A 7,470-nucleotide genomic window follows, 5' to 3' on the forward strand; every position below is an offset into this window, starting at 1 on the left:
GACCTTCTACATAGTACCTGTGTACCAGGTTCAGGCGATGAGCATACTTGGTCACCATGGAAGCTCTGGGAATGAGTATCATGGTCACCCAGGAAGGGTAGCAAGTCCAAGTGATATTTGTGCTTGCCAAGATGGCTATCTTGAGGATACAGAGGATAAGTGTGGGAGCGAAACTGTGCTCAATTTCTAATGTCTGAAGGGCTGGGGAAGGGGCATGGGGACTCATATTTGTCATCCATGTTTTACAACCAATTTAGATCCTTTTACATTTGGGGAAATGAAACTAAGAGGCTCACATATCTGTTCATGGCAATGTTAGACCTTGGACACAGAGCCCAATGCCCAATGATGCTATATTCTGGTTATCTATTGCCACATAGAAGACCACCCCATCATTTTGTGGTTTAAAACAACAACAATTTTATGATTCTCACAGGCTCCGTGGGTCAGGAATTCAATCAAGGCACAGTGGGGATAGCTTGCATCTGTTTTACAGTGTCTAGTGCTTCCACTCAGAAGATTCAAAGAGTTTTATGTAATTCAAATAGCTAGGAGCTGGAATATCTGGGGCAGGAGGGTCCACTTAGAGAGGGCATTTTTGCTCTGTCAAGAGTGCTGGGGTGGCTGAGACAAAGGCCCAGTGGGGACTGTGAACTGGAGTACTATGGATGGTTATCTGCATGGCTTGCGTTTCCTTCCAGCATGGTAGCCCCAGAGTAATGAGACTTTTTACATATCAGGTCAAGGCTCCAAGGATGGAACTTCCAACAATCAAAGTGAAGTTTCACAGTCCTCCGTGACTCTGCCTCAGATGTCACACAGTGTCACTTCTCCTTATCCTTGACCACCCAGACCCAAATGGGGGACACACACCCACTTCTTGATGAGGGAGTTTCAGAGAGTGTGCAGCCATATTTTAAAATGGAAATTGTATTGTTGTAATGGTACCAGCTTCCTGATGGGGTTACCCAGCTGCCAGAGAGAAAAGTGTGTCATGGCCCCACTCTGTGCTTTGGGGACACCAGAGGGTGAGGCAGTGGCAGGCACTGTGCTGCCCTATGCTGACAACACCCTCCTAAGAGAAAATCACAGAACTAGAGACCCTGAGCCAGGGGTTGTGGAGTTCTTCTGAGCAAACCGGCACCACAGAGGAAGAAGGAGATGTTATTAAGCACTTACTATGTGCCAACACCTCACAGGCAACCCTAGAAGACATCATAGGATAGTGTAACAGGAGCAGGACAGAGTCTAGGATACGGGAGTACTTGTTAGTGGTATTATCATTCTTTCTTCATGTTTCCCAAGAAAGACTCTGTGAATTGTTCCTACAGATATGTTCTCAAGAGAAAAACAAAGGCTATGGTCCAAGAAGCTTGGAAAATGCTTGTTCCTGACACCCTGATGCTTGTGGTCATTAAAGTCACTGCATCAATTCTCGTGGGCCAGTTGCTGCGATGATGAGCTCTGGATTTCTCTGGCTTCTCTCTGGGCTTCATTTTCCCTGGCTTTTGGCCCTCAGGTGGTCCTACAAACACTGACTGCTTCTGGAGCTGGGGGATTGCTGGGAGGGGAAGTGACCCTACCCTGCTCTGCTGGTGAAACCGAAATTTGGGTTTTCACATGCCTTTCAGTCAGAAACCAGATGCTACCCCTAACCCCATTGCTTCCTCCATCCCTCCAGACTCTTCAGCCCCTGAGACAGTGCTGGGTGGTCATTTTGGAGTTTCTCTCTCTCTCTCTCTCTCTTTCTCTTTCTCTCTCTGTCCTTTCCAACAAGGATTGTTGAGAAGTGTAAGGATAGAGTCCAGCCCTGCTATAGTTGCAACAGGTCTGAAACTGGATACAATCTCAATCAGGAACTGCTTGACTATACCCAACAGACCAAAACGAGACAGAGGCCAGGACACACAGCTTGCGATTGTCACCCTCGCACTTGCCTGGGACTACCTCCCAGTCACAACCCTGCATGCTCTTTCTGACTGAAAACCAAGGAACATAGAGAAAGAGAATTTAGGCTCCAGTGAGGACAGGACCAGAAGTGTCTGTGTCTGCTCTTGCCTCTGGGCACTAGCTCCCAGGACTGGGATTAAGGAAGAGGCAGCCTGCAAAGGTAGAAACCCCACTCTGTGACAGAGAGTCAGGCTTATCAGGCGCTTGCTGCGTAAGTTTTGACAAGTCTCTGTCCCTTTCTGGTTTTACTGTCTATGGTCTCCCCTGGTCCCCTTCCTCATGGTGCACTGTCATCTGTCTGTCTGTCTGTCTGTCTGTCTGCCTGTCTCTGTCTCTGTCTCTCTCATCTATCTACCATCTATCTATCATCTATCTTCTATGATTTACCTGTCATCTGTCTATCTCATTGTGACTGGGCCCCACTCCAATCATAGTCTCACAGAGGTTTGTGACCCTTGAGAGTTTAGTTCTCATTCCAAAGCACTCTGACTCCTTCCCCAGGGTTCACACTGTGAATAACTTTGACTCTTATGGCCATCATACTGTCTGTTTTGGGGGGTCTTAGAGGCTTAAAGGCAAGTGATCACTCTTGCCCATCATTGTCTCCCAAGTGACAGGACATTAGTCCAACTAAGCAAATTCTAGAATCCATTCGGGTCATGAGATAAAACAGACAGGGGTTTATCTGGCTTCAGAAGTGGCTCAATACCGGTGCCAAGTGATCTCACCAAGATCATGACCCCCTCTCCATTTCTGGGCTCTACTTTCTGTTTTTGATTCTAATTTTAGACAGACCTGTCCCTGATAGTCACAGATGGCCACCAGCAGCTCTGATATTGCAACTTTCCTGATTTGAGACCTGAAGACAGGTGTGAGACTCTGCCAGCCTTCCAGTCACCAAGATAGGGGAGCAACTGCTGATTAATGAGGCCTGGTCACATGCTCAAGATTGAGTGAAGTCTCTTCTCTGACCTAAGGCCGAAGTGGGAAGAGGACAAAGGGGAGGGCTCCCCAAATGTTCATCAAAGAAGATGATGCAAGAGGCAGAAATGGAGGTGGACAGGCTAAGATCAAATGCTACCATCAACCAATAACTACAGTTGGAGAAGGAGGTGCTAAGCTGGGCGTGGATTCAGGCGTTTCTCATAAATCCCTTCTAACCACCCCTCAGCCATGCAGGAGGGCCTCATCATTCTCGCTTCACAGTTGAAAAAGTTGACATGCAGGGAGGAGAATGCTTACCCTAGGAGACAGCTCTGAGGTAGTACAGGCAGGACTGGAGCCCAGTTATTTCTGATGCAACCTTAAGGGATTTCTGCTGACACATCCTCAGAGCTCAACCCGTGTTTGTTGAATGAATAATACATAAAATGGAAATGAGTGTTAACCAATGCTGGGCTAAGGGGCATGATGGGGAGGTGTGAGCAGGCCAGAGATCAACCTTCTGGCAGGTTCTAGTAAGAGATCTCCCCCAGGACACCTTTGTTGGTGGAAACTTCCCAGCATCTTTACGGTTCCATTCTCAGAGTTACTTTCCAGAGGGCCAGTGCCTCAGCAGACAATATTCCCAGGAAACAGAGCTTTAGAGTAATCCCATTGGTGACTGGTACAAACCTTAGCTGTCCAAAGTGAGGGGTATTAGGGCCAGGCACCCCTCTCACTTCCATGTTCTGACCAGTGCCTGTTATAGTCACTTTATCTCTTTCCTTGAGGCATGTGTTCTAGGCATCTTCTTCCTTGAAACCAGATGAACCAGGAGGTGGAAGTAATAATTCATAGATAATCTAAGTATCTCCTTCCATAAAAAATGCTGCCTTGGGGGCAAAGCCTTAATTTCAGCCCAGATTCCCTAAAAGTCTACCTGCCCTGAATTTTGGAGTGCTATACTGTTAGCTGCTTTTCTGGAGCCAACTTCATAACAGGCATTTTTTTTTTTAAGTGAAATATATTTGACATATAACATTGTATTAATTTAAGGTATATAACACATTGAGTTTTGATACATTAATATACTAGAATATGATTGTCATTGTAGTGATAATTAGCACCTGTATCATGTCACATAATAATTTCTTTTTAGTGGTTAAAATAATTAAGTTCTATTCTCTTAGTAAGTTTGATGGTTATAATATAATATTGTTGTCTGTATTCATTATACTGTGCATTAGATCTCTAGGGCTAATTTGCTACTAGTCGCAAGTTTGTTCCCTTAAACAACCTCTGCCTCAGCAACCATCATTTACTCTGTTTTTACAAGTTTGACTTTTTCAGATTCCACATATAAGTGAACTCATACAATATTTGTCTTTCTCTGTTTCATTTATTTCACTTAGCATAATGTCCTTGAGGTGAATCCACATTGTCACAAATGGCAGGGTTTCCTTCTCTCTCATGGACAATTAATAATAGTCCTGTGTGTATACATATATCACATATATAGTGTATGTAATATAAATAATATACTATATATTATAGTATATATAGTATAGTGTATATATACATATATCACATATATATACTATATATGCTATATATATCACATCTTTCTTATCCATTTATCCTTTGATGGACACTACACTTCCATATTTTGGCTATTGTGAATAACGCTGTAATGAACATGAGGGTGCAGATATCTCTTTTAATATTCTATTTTCATTTCCTTTGACTATATATCCAGAAGTGAAATTGCTGGGCCATATGGTATGTCTGTTTTAAATTTTTTTGAAGACCCTTCATACTGTTTTCCATAGTAGTTGTACCAATTTTCATGCCTGCCAAGAGTACACAAGGGTTCCTTGCATTTTTGGAGATAATGTCTCATGGTTTCCTAGTTGGAACCACTGATTCTGAAGTCTGAGATTTGTACCATGGAAGGGAGCTCCAGGTGCCAAGCTGAGGAAAGAATCTGAAACAGGTGGGGCAGACTGATTGTCCATTGGGAAGCATCATATGCTATATTGTTGATTATTTTTAATTAAAATTTTTATTTTGAGATAATTGTAGGTTCACAAGCAATTGTGAGAGACAACACAGAGAGATTCCACATGTGTTTTACCCAATCTCACCTAGTGGTAAGATCTTGCAAAACTGTAGCACATTTTCATATCCAGGTTAATGTTATGGATGCGATCCACACAGAGAACAGCCATCACCACAGCAATGTTAAACACTCACAGCCATGCCCACCTCCCTCCCTTGTTCAACCCATCCCTGAACCTGGCAATGAATAGTCTCTTCACCATTTCAATACTTCTCTCATTTCAAGAATGTTGTTTAAATGGAATCCTACAGTTTGAAACCTTTGTAATTGGTTTTTCTCTCCACTCAGCATAATTCCCTGGAGAGTCATCATGGTTTTGTGTACATCAGCAGTTTATTATTTATTGATGAGTAGTATTCGGTGGTAGGGATGACCACAGTTTATTCATACACTCATAGAAGAATACTGGGCCATTTCCAGTTTTTATTATTTATTTATTTATTTTAAAAAATTTTTAATTAAGTTTATTGGGGTGACATTGGTTAATACAATTATATAATTTTCAGGTGTACATTATCATTTAACATCTGTATATTCTATTGTATGTTTACCACTCCAAGTCTAGTTTCCTTCAGCTACCATATATTTGATCACCTTTACCCACTTTGCTCTCCCCCTAAACCCTATATTTGACTCCCTTTACCCACCTCCTTCCCCACCTCACTAGTAACCATTAGTCTATAGTCCTTTGGTAACCACTAGCCTATAGTCCATGTCCATAAGTCTCTGCTCATTTGTCCTGCTCATTTGTTGCTTTTAGGTTTATATCCCACATGTAAGTGATATCACGTGATTTTTAACTTTTTCTGTCCAGCTTATTTTGCTTAGCATGATTATCTCAAGATCCATCTATGCTGTCACAAATGGCAGTGTTTCATTTCTTCATATGGCTGAGTAATGTTTCATTGTATATATGTACCACCGCTTCTTTATCCAATTGTCTATCGTAGGAAACTTCGGTTGCTTACGTGTTCTGGCTTCTGTGATTAATGCTGCTATGAACATTGGTGTGCAAATATCCTTTTGGATATGGGTTTTCAAGTCTTTGGGGTAAATACCCGGTAGAGGAATTCTGGATCATATGGTAGATCAATTCTTAGTTTTTTGAGGAAACTTCATACTATTTTCCATACTGGCTATACCAATTTGCAGTCCCACCAGCAGTGTATGAGGGTCCCTTTTTCTCCACATTTTCTCCAGCATTTGTTATTACTTGTCCTGTTGATTATAGCTATTCTAACAGGTGTGAGATGATATCTCATTGTGGTTTTGAATTGCATTTCCCTAATAGCTAGCAATGTTGAGCATCTTTTCATATGTTTATAGGCCATTTGTATGTCTTCTAAGGAGAAGTGTCTGTTCAGGTCATCCGCCTATTTTTTGATTAGGTCATTTGTCTTTTTGTTGTTATTGAGTAGTATGAGTTCTTTATATATTTTGGATATTAGGCCCTTATTGGAGGTGTTGCTTGCAAATATATTTTCCCATTGAGACGGTTGTCTCTTTACCCTGTTGACAATATCTTTTGCTGAGCAGAAGCTTTTTAATTTGATGTAGTCCCCTTTATTTGTTTTTGCTTTTACTTCCCTTGCCTTTGAGGTCAAATTCATAAAATCCTCTTTAAGTCCAAAGTCCTTGAGTTTCATTCTGATGTTTTCTTCTATGCATTTTATTTTTCAGGTCTTATATTCAGGTCCTTAATCCATTTTGAGTTAATTTTGGTGCGTTGTGATAGACAACAGTCTAGTTTCATTCTTTTGCAACTGGCCTTCCAATTTTCCTAGCATCATTTATTGAAGAAACTTTCCTTTCTTCACTGTATGTTTTTGGCTTTTTTTGTTGAAAATTATTTCCCCTTATAAATATGGTTTTACATCTGGACTCTTGATTCTGTTCCACTGGGCAGAGTGATGACTGTAACCTCATTCTTTTTACTTAGGCTGGCTCTGGCAATGTGGGATCTTTTGTGCTTTCATGCAAATCTGATGTTTTTTTGTTCTATTTCTTTTAAAAACAATGCCAATAGGATTTTGATGGGGATTGCATTGAATCTGTATAATGCTTTAGGTAATACGGTCATTTTAACCCTGTTCATTCTTCCAATCCAAGAACACAAAATATCTTTCCATTTCTTATCTTTTTCGATTTCTTTTAATAGGGTCTTGTAGTTTTCATTACATAGGTCCTTCACATGTTTCATTAAATTTATTCCTAGGTATTTTCATCTTTTTGTTGCAATTGTAAAAGGAATTATTTTTTACATTTCTTTTTCTGATGCTTCATTATTAGATTATAGGAACGCTATGGATTTTTGAACATTGATTTTGTATCCAGAGACTTTACTGTATTTGCTTATTGTTTCTAGTAGTGTTCTTGTGGAGTCATTAGGGGTTTCTATATAAAGAATCATGTCATCTGCAAATTGTGACAATTTGACTTCTTTGTTTTCTATGTGGATGCCTTTTATATCTTTCTCTTGC

Source organism: Rousettus aegyptiacus, unplaced genomic scaffold (genome assembly GCF_014176215.1).
Source record: "Rousettus aegyptiacus isolate mRouAeg1 unplaced genomic scaffold, mRouAeg1.p scaffold_m13_p_3, whole genome shotgun sequence".
Lineage (NCBI taxonomy): Eukaryota > Metazoa > Chordata > Mammalia > Chiroptera > Pteropodidae > Rousettus > Rousettus aegyptiacus.